Source organism: Ovis aries, chromosome Y, assembly GCF_016772045.2.
Source record: "Ovis aries strain OAR_USU_Benz2616 breed Rambouillet chromosome Y, ARS-UI_Ramb_v3.0, whole genome shotgun sequence".
Taxonomy (NCBI): domain Eukaryota; kingdom Metazoa; phylum Chordata; class Mammalia; order Artiodactyla; family Bovidae; genus Ovis; species Ovis aries.
This window is the reverse complement of record NC_082741.1, coordinates 5699725-5716783: the sequence shown is the minus strand read 5'-3', so window position 1 is coordinate 5716783 and position 17059 is coordinate 5699725. Positions and strand designations below refer to the sequence as shown.

The window sequence follows — 17059 nt, the reverse complement described above, 5'->3', positions numbered from 1 at the left end:
TGTGTCTTACACTGTGTAACGAAGCCTTTTCACAAGTGTCTTCCCAGCCTTTCAGACCTTCCTCCTGAGCATCAGACTGTTCAATCCTCTTTCATAACTCCACTCGGGGATGCCTGGAGCCCTGGAGGGGAGGTTCGACATTCCGCCACGCTGACCCACCTTCTCTGCTAGCGTGTCTGAGCTCCCCTGAGGCTCCAGTCCTCAGTGAACAGTACTTCCATCACCTCCACTTCCGAAGCAGGACCTCGGGGCCTCTCTCCCCGCATTGACCCCAGCACCCAGCCCCTCCTGTTTTTCTTCATTAACACAGCAGGGTCTTCCTGTCTCCCTGAAGCTTCTGCTTCTCTCCTCCCGCGAGGGTGCCCAGCTCCCTCCCTGACTCCCCACAGACGTTCATTTGTCCAGCTGTGCCCACAAGGATCACGTGAAGGTTTCAATCTGCCTGTGTCTTGGGCTTTCCAGGAAGCTCAGATGGTAAAGAATCTGCCTGCTGACATAGGAGACTTGGGTTCGATCTTTGGGCTGGGACGATCCCCCTAAAGGAGGAAAGGATGATACGTCCACTCCAGTGCCCTTGCCTGGGAAATCCCTTGGACAGAGGAGCCTGGCGGGCTATGGCCCTTGGGGTCAAAAACCACTGAGCAACAGAGCACAAATGCACCACCTATGCCTTGCAAGGGCTTCCCTGGTGGGGAGTAAAGAATCCGCCTGCAGTGCAGGAGACCTGGGTTCGATTCCTGGGTCGGGAAGATCCCCCGGAGAAGGGATAGGCTACCCACTCCAGTTTTCCTGAGCTTCCCTGGTGGCTCAGCTGGTAAAGAATCTGCCTGCAATGCAGGAGACCTGGGTTCAATCCTTGGGGTCGGGAAAATTCCCCTGGAGAAGGGAACGGCTACCCACTCCCGTATTCGGCCTGGAGAATTTCATGGACTGTATAGTCCATGGGGTTGCAAAGAGTCCACAGGACTGAGCGACTTTCACTATGTCATTATGCCTTGCAAATAACCTTCACATTTCCAACAGCTTTCAACATTGTTACAATAAATTCCAGAGCGCAGTGTGTGAGGCCCTTTCCTAATGCCTCATGGTATAGCCAGTGATCTATTTACAAAAAACTCCCTCTCTGCATCCCCTTTGAAGCTGTGGATGGAGTGTTCCTTCAGCCTGAAAGCCCTCCTCCTGATTCTGTCCCTCCATTGCTTTCTCCCGCCTAGCTGACTCCTCCAAAACTCGGCTCACTAGGACACTTCCCACAGAAAGGCTTCAGTTTACCGCAAACCACCTGCAGAGGCCGTCTGCTTACTGGTCCAGCTGCAATCCCCAGGCTCTAAGACCCAGGACCACGTGCTGGTCACTTGGTGACTGCTTCTTGTAGTTGTTTAATTGCTCAGTTGTGTCGGACTCTTTGTGACCCCATGGACTATGGGGTCCGCCAGGCTCCTCTGTCCGTGGGATTCTCCAGGCGAGAATGCTGGAGTGGGTTGCCATTTCCTTCTCCAGGGGGATCTTCCCGACCCAGGGATCGAACCCACATCTCCTGTGTCACCTGTCTTATAGGTGGGTTCTCTACCTCTGAGCCAACAGGGAAACCCCAAGGGACTGGCAATCAGCGTCATTAAGAAAGCAAAAGTCGTCAAATCAGGGCTGCCAAGAAAGCTTGTGTTGCTGGTAGCAACGTCCCTTCCTATAAGAATCACACAGTAATACTAGATCCAAGCGCATTCCTATGCACCTAACTAGTTTCCCATCCTTTGGAATGGCTTTAGAAATGGCCAGGGCTTGACAGCAAAAGAACTGAGTGAACCCACAGCTACTGCACACAGGTCTTGGGACGTGGCGCCAGGAACAGGGGCACTCCGCTCGGGTGGCTCCGGGCACAGATTCGTGGTGCCAAGCTGGCATGACACCAGACACCACGTCCAGAGGGGAACTGAGGGCAAGTATTCCTCGCTACGATGAAGATTCAGAGCAGGTAGGTCTGGACTCACACGGGGCTCTCTCCTGGAAAAGCAGAGTGATCCTGTCCCAGCTAGAGTGGCGCCTTGTCAACAAAACCCAAAGCTTCAGAAGGTGAAGAAAAAAAACCCAGCCTTCCTGGAGCCCAGGGTTTTCTCATCCTCAGCACTACGGTCAACTGGGGTCTAGATCATTCACTGCAGCCGGGTTGGAACTGTAGGAAGGACATTTAACAGCATTGCTGACCACTATCCACTGGACGCCAGAGGCACCCCCTCCCTTGTCAAGAAAAAATGTCTCTATACACAGCCCCCTGGAGAAGGCAGTGGCAACCCACTGCGGTACTCTTGCCTGGAAAATCCCATGGGTGGAGGAGCCTGGTGGGCTGCAGTCCATGGGGCCGCGAAGAGTCGGACACGACTGAGCGACTTCACTTCCACTTTTCACTTTCATGCATTGGAGAAGGAAATGGCAACCCACTCCAGTGTTCTTGCCTGGAGAATCCCAGGGACGGGGGAGCCTGGTGGGCTGCCGTCTATGGGGTCGCACAGAGTCGGACACGACTGAAGCGACTTAGCAGCATACACAGCCCCCAGGGAGGGGTGCTAAGTGACTCCCAACTGAGAACCTTGGTTTTATACAGAGTCAGTTCTATTCTCAGTACCCATTTACAATCAGATGATCAGCACATATAAGATCAGACCAGCTAATAAAGGGGAGGATTCGAGATACACTGCTGTGACTCTGGGGCTTCCCTGGTGGCTCGGCGGTAAAGAACCCACCTGCCTATGCAAGCGGCGCGGAGTCAGGAAGATCCATCCCCTGGAGGAGGGCATGGCAACCCACTCCAGCATTCCTGCCTAGAGAATCCCAAGGACAGAGGAGCCTGGCAGGCTACCGTCCATGGGGGTTGCAAAGACTCGGAAACATGAGTGACTAAACGCACACAGGCACAAGCTGTGAGTCTGAAAAACAAAGAGTTTCCAACATCCACCACGGCTCAAGGTGCCTTTTAAACTGTGCACATAACTTTGCAGAAACACGAGTCGGGACAGTGAGCCTAACGATCGCGGTGGCTACACCATCTGTCTTCTTAACAGGCTCCTGTTTTAAAGGGGTAACAGCAGCATGGATCACAGACGCAGAAAGCTGCTTTAATTGACAATGCGTAGACCACTCAAAATAGACATTTCTCAGGAGAATCCCTCAGGGGTTCTATTTTAATTTTAAGACAGACAGACTAATTGCTTTACAGAATAGCGTTCTGCGTTCCTTATAAAGAGGATTATTGCTCTGAATCACATAATCAGCTGCTGACTAGGCAGCCTGGATTCAGACTTCTCTAGTCTGTTTCGGTGAGTGGCCTGGACCGTGATAAAGACGGATTGCTACGAGATGAGTCTCGGTGCTTGGAACAGCACGATCGTATTTTCCTGCCCTTCAGTGTCCAACTATGAAAATCTTTACATTTCTTTTGCTTGCTTGAGGAAAGAGCCTCACTCATTTTAACTATTCCTATGAACATTTCTTATGTTAGTTACAAACACATGAAGCACTTTATCTTAAACTAGACTCAGCAATTTTCAGTGCAAGAAACAAAAGCAACATTCAAAGGACTTTTTTTTTTTTGGACTGACTTATTTTAGGGAAAATTATCATCCTCTCTAATATTCTATTTTTTAATGGACTAAGCTTTCTGTTTCCTGATGGGCATATTCTGAAAATGAATACAACACTTCTTTTTCAATTTTTTTTCACTACATCAATACATGTAAATCACATGTATGTCAAAATGTATTAAAATATGTAAGTGTGCTTTAAAGTTTTTCCTTACAGGTGGGAGACCAAATCCCAGAGATGTGGGTTTTATCTTAAAAGAAAAATTTCCTCCTAAGCCAAAGTAGAGTGATGCTGTTTCTGGACTGAGGAGTACATTTTAAATAGAGAGAGTGGGAGACATTTTTACACAGCATAGTCAGAGTACGAGGTGGGCAGGAAGTTGCGGGTGCAAGGGTTTTTTTCTAAAGTCATAAAATTAGATGTCTCAGAATCTGTCCATGTGGAGAGAGACAGAGAGAAAGAGTCAAGGGGCACGAAGGCAGTCAGCATCCCTCTCTGTCTCACACGGCAGCTTGCTCACTGACCGGCGACGTCTGTCTAAGATTCCGGGACCTGCAGGAGAACCACCTGCCTTGGGTTAACTTAGACCCTTTCCCCTTCTGACCATGAGCCTGACTGACCATCACTTGAGCATCTGCTGGCTTCCGGCCCCCAGTGGAGGGACGAGAACCTTCAGCCTCTGTGTTGGAGCTTCCCCACCAACGTGGGACGAGGCACAGCAGAGACAGCCGTGAATGATGCTGTCTTCTTGTAGCTTCTTGTGCACGGTGGCGAGACACGCGCACATGTGTACGTGAGCAGGTGCAGAAGTGGTCAGGCAGCCTCTTGTAGCAGCGGGGGAAGCCCGGCTTCTTGCTCTTAGGAAACCAAGGAGCGCTATAGACTCTCAGAGATGTGTATGCTTTCAGCAGCTGAAAGTCTAGCATTTACTGATTTGTACATGCACTGAGGAGCTACAAGAAGGGCTCTTGCTTCTAAGATGCACTTGCAGCCCGACATCATGGCCCCGGGCTGAGGGCTGACCCGCTCCCCTACTGCCTGCAGGGCAGGGACCACGCTCCGGCTTTCCCGACCAACACCGTTCATTCCATGACCCCGTCTCTTGTTGACTGTGGTTTCTGACACCGCTGATGTCATTGAGCAAGTCAACTGGTGCCATTATCAACAGCAGTGCTGAGGATTCCCCTGGTGGCTCGGGGGATAAGCATCTTGCCTGCCAGTGCTAGGGGACGTGGGTTCTGAGAGGGTAACAGGCAGGAAGGCCAGGGGTCTCCAAACGGAGGAAATAGGCTGCAGGTGTCAGACAGTTTTTAAGTGGCAGGAGAAAACAAACTAGTGATTTTTTCCCCCCTTCTCTATACCAATTTAAAGGAGAAGGCAATAGCACCCCACTCCAGTACTCTTGCCTGGAAAATCCCATGGATGGAGGAGCCTGGTAGGCTGCAGTCCATGGGGTCTCGAAGAGTTGGACACGACTGAGCGACTTCCCTTTCACTTTTCACTTTCCTGCATTGGAGAAGGAAATGGCAACTCACTCCAGTGTTCTTGCCTGGAGAGTCCCAGGGACAGGGGAGCCTGGTGGGCTGCCATCTCTGGGGCCACACAGAGTTGGACATGACTGAAGCGACTTAGCAGCAGTGGCAGCAGCATACCAATTTAAAAAGAGGTTTCTCTTAAAATATTGTGTTGCCATAATGACACCTGGTTCCACCTGAAGTTAACTTTTGTCAAACCTTGAGTTAACCAATGCATTTTTCATATGGAGATGTTTGTCTTAAGCTATGTTTATGTACTATGCATTTACCCCAGACTCTGTCTTCAGGTTGGTTCTGCCTAATGATTCAGAACCGACTTGACAAACCAGTGTAATACTCAGACCTCGTTCCCCTAATCTATGTAAATGAAACTATTTGTATGGTAACCTGCCGCTACACAAGATTCAAGTCAATCTTTTCATGGCCCGGGGATGACTCGCTGGTGCCAAGATTATCCCAAAATATATCCTATGGATGAGGGGTCTGGTGCCATTCTCTGAGTTTTAAGACATTTCTTTCTTTCATTAACAGACTGCTAATAACTATATAACATCCAGCTAAAAACTAGCAGGGGGGTACTCTTTCTGCCCCCTTCTAATGCCTATGTCAGAAGCTCTCTCCATCTCCATTAAACTTTAATAAAACCTTATGACACAAAAGATCTGAGCGATCAAACCTCATCTCTGGCCCCAGATTGAATTCTTCTCCTCCAGAGGCCAAGAATCCCAGCATCTCTTCGTGGTTCAGCAACAATCTTGCAGTTCCATCCCTGATCCAGGAAGATCCCACTGTGCCCCGGAGCAGCTCAAAGCCCACAACTACGCCACAACTATGCAGCCTGTGTGCTCCAGATATGGAACCTGGGGGCCTAGAGCCAGTGCTCCGCAGCAAGAGGAGCCGCCGCTTGGAGAAGGCCCTGCGCTGCTCGTCTCCAGTAGCCCTGGCTTCCCAAACCTGGAGGAGAGCTCATGCTAAGGCCATGAAGACCCAGTGCAGCCAAAAATAAATACATTTTTAAAAGAAAAGACTGTTAAAAAGTACTGGGGGAAAAAATGCAATGCTTAGGTACTAAGGAATCTATCCCCCACCCCTGCAGGGGGGCCATCCTGTTGAAAGTCACCCCTGATTTGTGATTTTCTGCTCAAAGTCCTTCAAATACAACCTGCCTTCTCCTCAGGTGTATAGTGGGGATTACTTCAGTTCTGTTCAGTTGCTCAGTCATGTCTGACTCTGCGACCCCATGGACTGCAGCACACCGGGCTTCCCTGTCCGTTACCAACTCCCAGAGCTTGCTCAAACTCATGTCCATCCAGTCGGTGATGCCATCCAACCATCTCATCCTCTGTCATCCCCTTCTCCTCCCGCCTTCGATCTTCCCCAGCATCAGGATCTTTTCAAATGAGTCAGTTTTTCGCATCAGGTGGCCGAAGGATTAGAGTTTCAGCTTCAGCATCAGTCCTTCCAATGAATATTCAGGACTGATTTCCTTTAGGATGGACTGGTTGGATCTCCTTACAGTCCAAGGGCCTCTCAAGAGTCTTCTCCAACACCGCCATTCAAAAGCATTACTTGAACATCCACAAATATATGGATTGTGATTTTTTTTTTCACGGAAACTTACACACAATATTCGGGCTTCAGGGTCACAAAGACTCGGACACAACTGACGTGACTGAGCGTGCACACACACGCACACAACACAGGATTTCTAGCATTTGTAATAAAGACCAGAGTCCTAAGGTTCAAGTGGAAATTCTCTTTCTTCTAATAGGCGATGTTAATCGAAATCAGAAATTCGAAAGTGTTCGACATTTGAAACACATTACATTTGAAAGACACTATTTCACTTCTTTAAATTTATTTTGCAGAATTTCTCACCTGAGTGTACTCTGGCCTTCCCACTGCTTATGCTGGTTTTAACAGCTGAACATCAGAACTTACCTGTTCTTGGAATAACCGATTAATGGTGTGGTTAAAGACATCAGGATGTAATTGTAACTTGGTATGATGCTTCAGCTATTAAAGCAGAAAGTGTTAGTCGCTCAGTCGTGTCTGACTCTTTGCAACCCCATGGACTATAGCCCGCCAGGCTCCTCTGTCCATGGGGATTCTCCAGGCAAGACTACTGGAATGGGTTGCCACTTCCTTCTCCAGGGGGATCTTCCCAACCCAGGGATCAAACCCAGGTCTCCTGCATTGCAAGTAGATTCTTTACCATCTGAGCCTCCAGGGAAGCCAGAAGGAACAGCTACATAGGAAGAAAGGGAAACGAGGATAATCAAAATGTTTTAAGTGCAAAGAATCTCAAAACAGAACACCGTCAGAATACAGGAGAGACAGACCTAGAGAGCAAAGCATCGTTACTGTTCAATTCTACCTTTGGACCTTTTCCACAGTGTCTGCGTCACAATGTCTTCTGGTTTCATTTAGATCTTTAATATATTTCAGATACGATTTTTCCTCCTGGGCTAACAATTTTATGAGCTTTTTAATAAGTTAACTGGAGACTTTTTTTTTCCTCCAGACATGTACCATTGTGTTAAATGCAAGTACAAAAAGGAATGTAAGATAATTTTTAAACATTTAGTGAGTGAGTGAAGTCGCTCAGTGGTGTCCAACTCTTTGAGACCCCATGCGCTGTAGCCTAGCAGGCTCCTCAGTACATGGGACTTTCCAGGCAAGAGTACTGGAGTGGGTTGCCATTGCCTTCTCCAGGAGATCTTCCCGATCCAGGGGTTGGACCCAGGTCCCCCACACTGTAGGCAGACACTTTACCATCTGAGCCACCAGGGAAGTCAGTTTACATATTTAAACCAAAAGTAAAGGTTGTGGTCAGGATAAAAAGGGGAGGGTGGGAAGAGGGGAGAGAGACAGACAGAGATTGACACGTGAGTTGCATCAAAATCTTTCATGGAGGAGGAACTGAGACCCAGTTCAGTTCAGTTCAGTTCAGTTGCTCAGTTGTGTCCGACTCTTTGTGACCCCATGGACTGCAGCATGCCAGGCTTCCCTGTCCATCACCAACTCCCAGAGTTTACCCAAACTCATGCCCATCAAGTCAGTGATGCCATCCAACCATCTCATCCTCCATCGTCCCCTTCTCCTCCTGCCTTCAATCTTTCCCAGCATCAGGGTCTTTTCCAGTGAGTCAGTTCTTTGCATCAGGTGGCCGAAGTATTGGAGTTTCAGCTTCATAATCAGTCCTTCCAATGAACACTCAGGACTGATCTCCTTTAGGATGGACATTGTTCACTACAGGAATCCAGTTACAGCGGTTTAACCAAGCAGAACTAAGACAGCTTAAATGAGCAGAGTCCACCAGAATACCAGAAGAAAAACAAAAACCAAATCAGGTCACCAGGGGTAGTTTAAGCTAAGGTCAGTCAGTTCAGTCGCTCAGTCATGTCCGCCTCTTTGCGACCCCATGGACTGCAGCACTCCAGGCCTCCCTGTCCATCACCGACTCCCCAGGTTTCCTCAAACTCATGTCCATTGAGTTAAAGTGGTTTCCTAACAGTTTGTTGCAATGTGGCCCCAGGCTATATGTGGCACTATGAAAATGGGGTGTCCCCCCGCTGCCGCCTCAAGCCCCTTGCATTAGCTGAACATGCCAAGTTCAGACCCCTAAACTGTAGTTAGCAAATCAGGTGGCCATTTTCCACCTCTTGGGGCAGAGTACCAGCCTGCCTCCAGAGTAAACACTCTCACAGCACAAGAGAAGTGCCCTTAACATGGGGGAGATGTCTTTAACGGTCCCTGGGTCTGGCTAAGACTGGGGAAATTTTCAAGCTGTCTCTTTAATAAGGGGCAACCGACATTTCCATAGGGAACTGGGATTTTTCCCTTCCCCTCGATGGAGGCAGATACATCACTCTGAAAGGAAGTGGGCTTAGTTATCTCACTACTGCTAATGTGTCTGCCGAGACAGATGGCCATTGACACAGACATTTTCATCCATTTCTGCACGAGACAGAAAGTTTACAATCTAGGGATTTCCTCACAGCTGGAGCCCTCGGGGTGCTGCTGCTGCTGTTAAGTCACTTCAGTCATGTCTGACTCTGTGCGACCCCATAGACGGCAGCCCACCAGGCTGTCAAAATAACGTGTTCCCTCCAGACAGATGCCCATGGTGGGACTGGGTGCCCTTAACTAGCCACCCTATGTTTGTGGGTACCAGTTATTTTTCTCATCTTCACAAACTCATTTTGACCTTTTAATCCTTTTCCTTGCACAGTTTAGGAGATGCAGACAACAGAATTAATGCACACACTACAGTTTAAACAGCAACAATGATATTTTTTATTTCATTGAAATTAGTCTTCAGCATCCACAAAGAGGGATATCACGAAAACAAAAGTAAAAATGTTTCTTGATATTAAATGGTTCTCTAAAAGCAGTTCCTGCAGCAATAGTATCAGTACCACTTGGGGAACTTTTGCAAATAGAATTGATTGTGCCCTACACAGACTGAGAGAATAAGGAATTCTAGGGGTGCACCCAGCTCTCCTCCATTAACACTCTGGGTGCTTCCGACGTGCAGGGAAGCTTATGAGGATTCAACATGCTTTAAAAAAAAGAGAAGCCTCTGCTGTCATACAATATTGTCAGTGATACCCAGTGTCACTTCTATATCTATATTTCATAGTTGAAACTCATTTTGTATTTTTAAAAAAACCTAGCCATTTCCTACTAAAAACACTATTTTCTAATTATCATTGATTCGCTTCCCTAGTAGCTCAGCTGGTAAAGAATCCACCTGCAAAGCAGGAGACCCTGGTTCGATTCCTGGGTCAGGAAGATCCCCTGGAGAAGGGATCGGCTACCCACTCCAGTATTCTTGGGCTTCCCTGGTGGCTCAGCTGGTAAAGAATCTGCCTGCAATGTGGGAGACCTGGGTTCAATCCCTGGGTTGGGCAGATTCCCTGGAGAAGGGAAAGGCTACCCACTCTAGTATTCTGGCCTAGAGAATCCCATGGACTGTATAGCCCATGGTTAATTAACTGACTTGTTTGCAAGGAGTGGTAAACTTATTCACAAGGTGTGTCTGTGGTTAATTAATCCACTCATTTACAAGTGGAGGTAAACTTATAGGTTGTGGTTAATTAATATCTGTGTGTGATAGTCTGTACGACTTTCTCGTCTTTGAAGGCTCACCTGAAGAACTCACGAAATGAGGAGACAGCTAACAATACTGGCGCTGGCTAGTATTAATAATACTCAGGATAATAATGAGTTTGGCAGGTTGGTGGGTGCACAAATGGGGCCTCCGTCGTGCCAGACACCAGGCCCTGACTGTTTCATTTCAGCCTCATGGCAGCCTTGTGATACAGAGCTTCATACATCTGCATCTGACCCAGAAGACCTGGGCTGCCCAGTGGAGGACCAGTTCATCCCAGAGCACACGGCCTGTGGGTACCAGTGTCAGGCCCCGGGCTGGAGAGCTCCTGCTTCCCGCTCTGTGGCGGCCCCCAATCCATCAACACAACTACAGTCAGTCTCTTTCTGGTCAAAGCCGACAATTCCTTTTTGGGCCTTGCTGCAACTGCTTTGTGCAGAGACGTCTTTACCATACGTATTCTGATTCAAGGGAATACAGATAAGCCACTACGGTCACGATTGCAACTGAGCGCCGTGGTGGTCCCCCAGGGTTCAGACCGTGCGTGTGTGGGGAGAGGTCAGTGTGACCTGCAGCATGGGACCTGGGAGGGATGATGGGGAAACAGGCCTCCCTCCCTTGTGATCAGAACAACACTGTTTTGTGGGTCCAAGCCCAGTTTGTCCAAGAGTGTGGCTCTGGGTGGAGGTGGCCTTTGTTCCAAGATGTCACTTCTCACAAATCACATGCCAGTACCTGAGTCCCCAGCATCTACGCACAGAAAGAGAGATGATGTTTGCCCTGGATGCATGAAAGGACACCCAGAGAACTATACGAGTTGATAAGGTGTTCAATGAACTCAAATGACGACACTGAAGACATTTGTAGGCATGCTCAATTCCAAAGCTTATATCTCAACTGTGGGATCAAAAAAGATCTTGCTGCAATTTATGACAGTGTCCTGCCTGTGCTTTCCTCTAAGATGGTGAAGAGTCTGCCTGCAGTGCGTGAGACCTGGGATCGACCCCTGAGTCAGGAAGAGTCTGTGGAGAGGGGAATGGCAACCTACTGCAGTGTTCTTGCCTGCAAAATTCCATGGATGGAGGAACTTGGTGGGCTACAGTCCATGGGGTTGCAAAGAGTCAGACACAACTGGAGCGACTAACGCAAGAGTTCTACTGCATGTGGCCTTGCATTTAGGTCTTTAATGCATTATGAGTTTATTTTTGTGAATGGTGTTAGGGAGCGTTCTAACTTCATTCTTTGACGTGTAGCTGTCCAGGTTTCCCAGCACTTACTGAAGAGACTGTCTTTTCTCCACTGTATGTTCTTGCCTCTTTTGTCATAGATTAGGTGACCACAGGTGTATGGGTTTATCTCTGGGCTTTCTTTCATGTTCCATGGGTTTGTCTTTCTGTTTTTGTGCCAGGACTATACCGTCTTGCTGGCTGTGGCTCTGAAGTAAGAGAGTCTGATTCGGCCAGATCCATTTTTTCTTTCTCAAGATTAATTTGCTGACTTGTGGTCTTTTGTGTTTTGATAGAAACTGTAAAATTTTTGGATATAAGTGGCGACAAGATCTTTTTTGATCCACCTCCTAAAGTAATGAAAACAAAAATGAAAATAAGCAAATGGGATCTAATTAAACTCAAAAGCTTTTGCACACCAAAGGAAACCATTAACACAAAATGCAAAGACAATCTTCAGAATGAGAGAAAATATTTGCAAATGAAGCAAACGTCAAGGGACTAATCTCCAAAACTAGAGAAGAGAAAGGCTACCCACTGCAGTATTCTGGCCTGGAGATTTCCATGGACTACAGTCCACGGGGTTGCAAAGAGTCGGACACGACCGAGCAATTTTCACTATCTCCAAAGTATACAAAGAGCTCATGTGGCTCAATTAAAAAAAAACAAAACACACACAAACAAGCCAATCAAAAGGGTAGAAGATCTGAATAGACATTATCCAAAGAAGACGTATAGATGGCTAAAAAGAGCGCATGAAACGATGCTTCACACCACTAGTTATTAAAGAAACGCAAGTCAAAACTACAATGAGGTGTCACTTCAGACTGGCGAGAATGGCCATCATCAATGAAAACCTACAAACAATAAATGCTGGAGGCGGGTGTGGAGAAAAGGCAACCCTCTCACACTGTCGGTGGGAATGTAAACTGATACAGTCATTGTGAAGAACAGTACAGAGGTTCCTTACAAAACTGAAAACAGACCTACCCTATGATCTAGCAATGTCACTGCTGGGATATACCTGGAGAAAACCATGATCTGAAAAGATACATGCACCTCAGTGTTCATAGAGGCACAGCTCACAACCCCCAAGATGTAGAAGCACCCTAAATGTCCGTCAGCAGAGGAACAGGTGAGGAAGACGTGCTGTGTATAGACAACGGCACATTATTAACCATAAGAAATGAATGAAGTCATGCCATACGCAGCAACATGGATGGACCTCGAGACTGTCATCGGGTAGAAGTCAGTCAGAGACAGACAGATATATCATATGACATCTTGCACATGTGGAATCTAAAAAAAAAAAAGATACAAATGAAGTGACAAAATGGAAACAGAATCGCAGATGTGGAAAAAAAAAAAAAAAGAACAACTTATAGTTACCAGAGGGTAAGAGAGGGGGAAGGGATAAATTAGACCGGGATTGGACACATTGAGACACAATTAGACACATTTCTATATGCAAAACATATAAGTAACAGGACCTACTGTTTAGCACAGATAACTCTATCAGTTCAGTTCAGTTCGGTCGCTCAGTTGTGTCCGACTCTCTGCGACCCCATAAATTGCAGCACGCCAGGCCTCCTTGTCCATCACCAACTCCCGGAGTTCACTCAGACTCATGTCCATCGAGTCCGTGATGCCATCCAGCCATCTCATCCTCTGTCATCCCCTTCTCCTCCTGCCCCCAATCCCTCCCAGCATCAGAGTCTTTTTCAATGAGTCAACTCTTCGCATGAGGAGGCCAAAGTACTGGAGTTTCAGCTTTAGCATCATTCCTTCCAAAGAAATCCCGGGGCTGATCTCCTTCAGAACGGACTGGTTGGATCTCCTTGCAGTCCAAGGGACCCTCAAGAGTCTTCTCCAACTAGTCAATACTATATAATGACCTACATGGGAAAAAAATCTAAAAAAAGAGGGGATCTATGTATAAGTACATTTGATTCATGCCGCTGACCAGCAGAAAGGAATGCAACAGTGTAAATCAACTATTCTCCAAAGAAAATTGAAATAAAAATCTGTTATAGTTTGCATCTAACCTGTACGGTATAAAGTAACACAGTTTATGTCTCAACTATGCATGTGTGTCTGTGTCTGAGTCAGAATGTGTGTTTTGTGTGAGAGGGAATACAAATATACATAAACTGTATTACCGACTCTGACCCACACACACACATAGTTCAAACATAAACTGTGTTACTTTACACCATATAGGTTAGATACAAACTACTATCCAATAGGTTTTTTTGGAACAGGCAGGGTTTCCCTGATAGCTCAGCTGGTAAAGAATCTGCGTGCAATGCAGGAGCTGCTGCTGCGGCTGCTAAGTCGCCTCAGTCATGTCCGACTCTGTGCGACCCCATAGATGGCAGCCCACCAGACTCCCCTGACCCTGGGATTCTCCAGGCAAGAACACTGGAGTGGGTTGCCATTTCCTTCTCCAATGCAGGAAAGTGAAAAGTGAAAGTGAAGTCACTCAGTCGTGCCTGGCTCTACACGACCCCATGGGATTTTCCAGGCAAGAGTACTGGAGTGGGTTGCCATTGCCTTCTCCACAATGCAGGAGACCCCGGTTCAATTCCTGGCTCTGGAAGATCCCCTGGAGAAGGGATAGGCTACCCACTGCAGTATTCTTGCCTGGAGAATCCTGTGGATGGAGGAGCCTGGTAGGCTGCAGTCCACAGGGTCACACAGAGTTGGACAGGACTGAAGCGACTTAGCAGCAGCAGCAGCCACATCGCTCTCCTTAGCGCCTGAAGCACTGTTTCACTCCCCATCCGTGGGGTCCCTCATGCCAAAAAGGTTGGAGACTGCTGCTCTATGCAACACTTTGAAGAGGTGTGTAATATATAATAAAGTATATAAATACATCTCCATAGCACTATTAATGGAGAAGGCAATGGCACCCCACTCCAGTACTCTTGCCTGGAAAATCCCATGGACGGAGGAGCCTGGTAGGCTACAGTCCACGGGGTCACGAAGAGTCGGACACGACTGAGCGACTTCACTTTCACTTTTCACTTTCCTGCATTGGAGAAGGAAATGGCAACCCACTCCAGAGTTCTTGCCTGGAGAATCCCAGGGACAGGGGAGCCTGGTGGGCTGCCGTCTCTGGGGTCACACAGAGTTGAACACAACTGAAGTGACTTAGCAGCGGCAGCAGCACTATTAAAGAAATAATACTATACAACTGGGGGCGGAAAGTCTTCAGTGAGACCTAGCTTCATGTGAGTTTAACCACGTGGTGTTTAACCTAAAGAAAGGAGGGTCGGCAGCAACATGAAAAATTCTTTCATCTGTGTTCGGAATCCTTTGTGAGTTACTCCTGGATAACGGAAATGATTTTCAGAATCCCAGTTTATACCGTTGTGATGTGACTGAATTCCAATTGTTTTTCAGCTTGCTCACTATTTTTCTTTTTTTTGCTGTTACCTCTGTTTAATCAATATTTATATGACACCAATTTGTAGACTCGTCCTATGGATGCATATTAAATCATCGTCATTTGTGTGATTTTTTTGCGTGTGCGCTAATCGTGGTGGTAGGTGGTTTGGTCACTAAATTGTGTCTGACTCTGCAACCGCGTGGACTGCAGCACGCTAGGCTCCTCTGTTCATGGAATTTTCCAGGACAAGGATACTGGAGTGGGTTGCCATTTCCTTTTGCAGGAGATCTCCCCGACCCGAGGATCGAACTCGAGTCTCTTGCATTGCAGGTGGGTTCCTTATCGACTGAGCCACCGGGAAAGCCCCCTGCACCCTGAAAGTTAGGAGCCCTAACCGTGTAACCTGCTTCCAGAGTGTTCCCGGACTAGGAGGGCTTGGCAAGTGGAAAGATGTGTCTTGCCTCCCATGTATGCTTTACCACTCAGCTGCCCGTTCAGTCTCTGCAGTTGTGTCCCCCTGACCGGCAGAAGCTAAGCTGTATGCTTACTCACAGCTGGGCGGGGGCTCACTTCTGGGAAAAGTGAGGTTTCCCATAACTAATAAACACTGACCCACAGACGTAGCTTCACTTCAGCAAACGCCAGGTCCGAGGAGACTCACACGCCCTGGGGCGTGTGGTCAAGATTCCCCAGCAACGGCCCCCGACAGCCAGGGACAACAGACACAGGCAGACACACTGTCCATCACACCCGCTGTGTACCGTCAGATTCTTACAGTTAATTGCTGAGATCAAACCTCGCGTGTGCTGCCCAGAACTGACTGTGGTCTGTCCCTAAGTTCTGCTGTGTGCTTCCTTTTACACACGTAGCCCATGGGAGGTGGCCAGATGCCTACAACCACTTGAGATGATTCTCTTTGGTCTTCCAACCACTGTAGAGACATGGACTCCTGGTTTTATAAAGAAAACCGTCAGTTTATGGGGACTTCTTATGGGGGGTGGTCCAGTGGGTAAGACTCTGCCCTCCCGATGCAGCAGGCCCAGGTTCAACCCCTGGTCAAGGGACTAGATCCCACATGCCGCAACTAAGCCTCACCACAGCTGAATAGATTGTTTGTTTTAAAGAGAGAGCAGATTATGGGGATGACCCAGAGAGACCCAGAGAGATGTTATGGGGAGGGAGGTGGGAGGGGGGTTCATGTTTGGGAACGCATGTAAGAATTAAAGATATTAAAATTTAAAAATTTAAAAAAAATAAAAATAAAAAAATAAAGAGAGAGCAGATTATGAATGGAGGTGACCAGGTCCAAAAGCCGAACAGGTCCAAAAGCCATGCACTTGTGATGAACTGAAGAGAGAGGAGGAGAATAAGATGATGCTCCATGTGTGAGGCCATGTCCCGTGGTGTGGTCACAGGGAGGTAGAGACTTCCAGAGGACCAGGACTTTCCTGGGTCAGAACTCCACCATGTCCAGAGTTCATCTGCTTCTCCTGGGTCCCTTTATTTCTGTTCTCTCTTCCCCCTCTGGGGATGATCATATTCACTCATAACTGCCAGAATGAGAAAAGCAGGCAAGATACTTGGCTTGCCATCTCTTTTTTCGCCAGTTAAGGAAGATCAGGAAGGTTCTTTGCCTGCTGTTTGGCAATTAGACGAGAGATATTTTCTGGACCTCATGTGCCTGGAGCTAGGCATAAAGTAAGGAAAATTTATGACAACCTAGACAGCATATGAAAAAGCAGAGACATCACTTTGCCAACAAAGGTCCATCTAGTCAAGGCTGTGGTTTTTCCAGTGGTCATGTATGGATGTGAGAGTTGGACTATAAGCTGAGTGCAGAAGAATTGACGCTTTTGAACTGTGGTGTTGGAGAAGACTCTTGAGGGTCCCTTGGACTGCAAGGAGATCCAACCAGTCCATCCTAAAGGAGATCAGTCCTGGGTGTTCATTGGAAGGACTGATGCTGAGGCTGAAACTCCAATACTTTGGCCACCTGATGGGAAGAGCTGACTCCTTTGAAAAGACCCTGGTGCTGGGAAAGATTGAGGGCAGGAGGAGAAGGGGGCGACAGAGGATGAGAAAGGTTGGATGGCACCACCGACTCGATGGACATGGGTTTCAGCAGACTCCAGGAGTTGGTGATGGACAGGGAGGCTGGTGTGCTACAGTTCACGGGGTCGCCAAGAGTCAGACACGACTGAGAGACTGAACTGGA

At 47.7% G+C, this 17059-nt stretch overlaps 1 protein-coding gene across 3 annotated transcripts in view; it reads right to left on the bottom strand.

The window, feature by feature from the left end:
* The window catches only part of LOC132657141 (basic salivary proline-rich protein 3-like), a 443202-nt gene that overhangs the window by 105575 nt on the left and 320568 nt on the right, over window positions 1-17059 (bottom strand). Inside the window, exon 14 of one of the 3 annotated variants that reach the window (XR_009598997.1) lies at window positions 9387-11803. The exons of the other annotated variants lie outside the window; for them this stretch is intronic. The gene's annotated coding sequence lies outside the window, so the exon portion shown is untranslated. Of the gene's footprint in view, window positions 1-9386; window positions 11804-17059 lie in introns of those variants that run through there. 3 annotated transcript variants of the gene reach the window in all.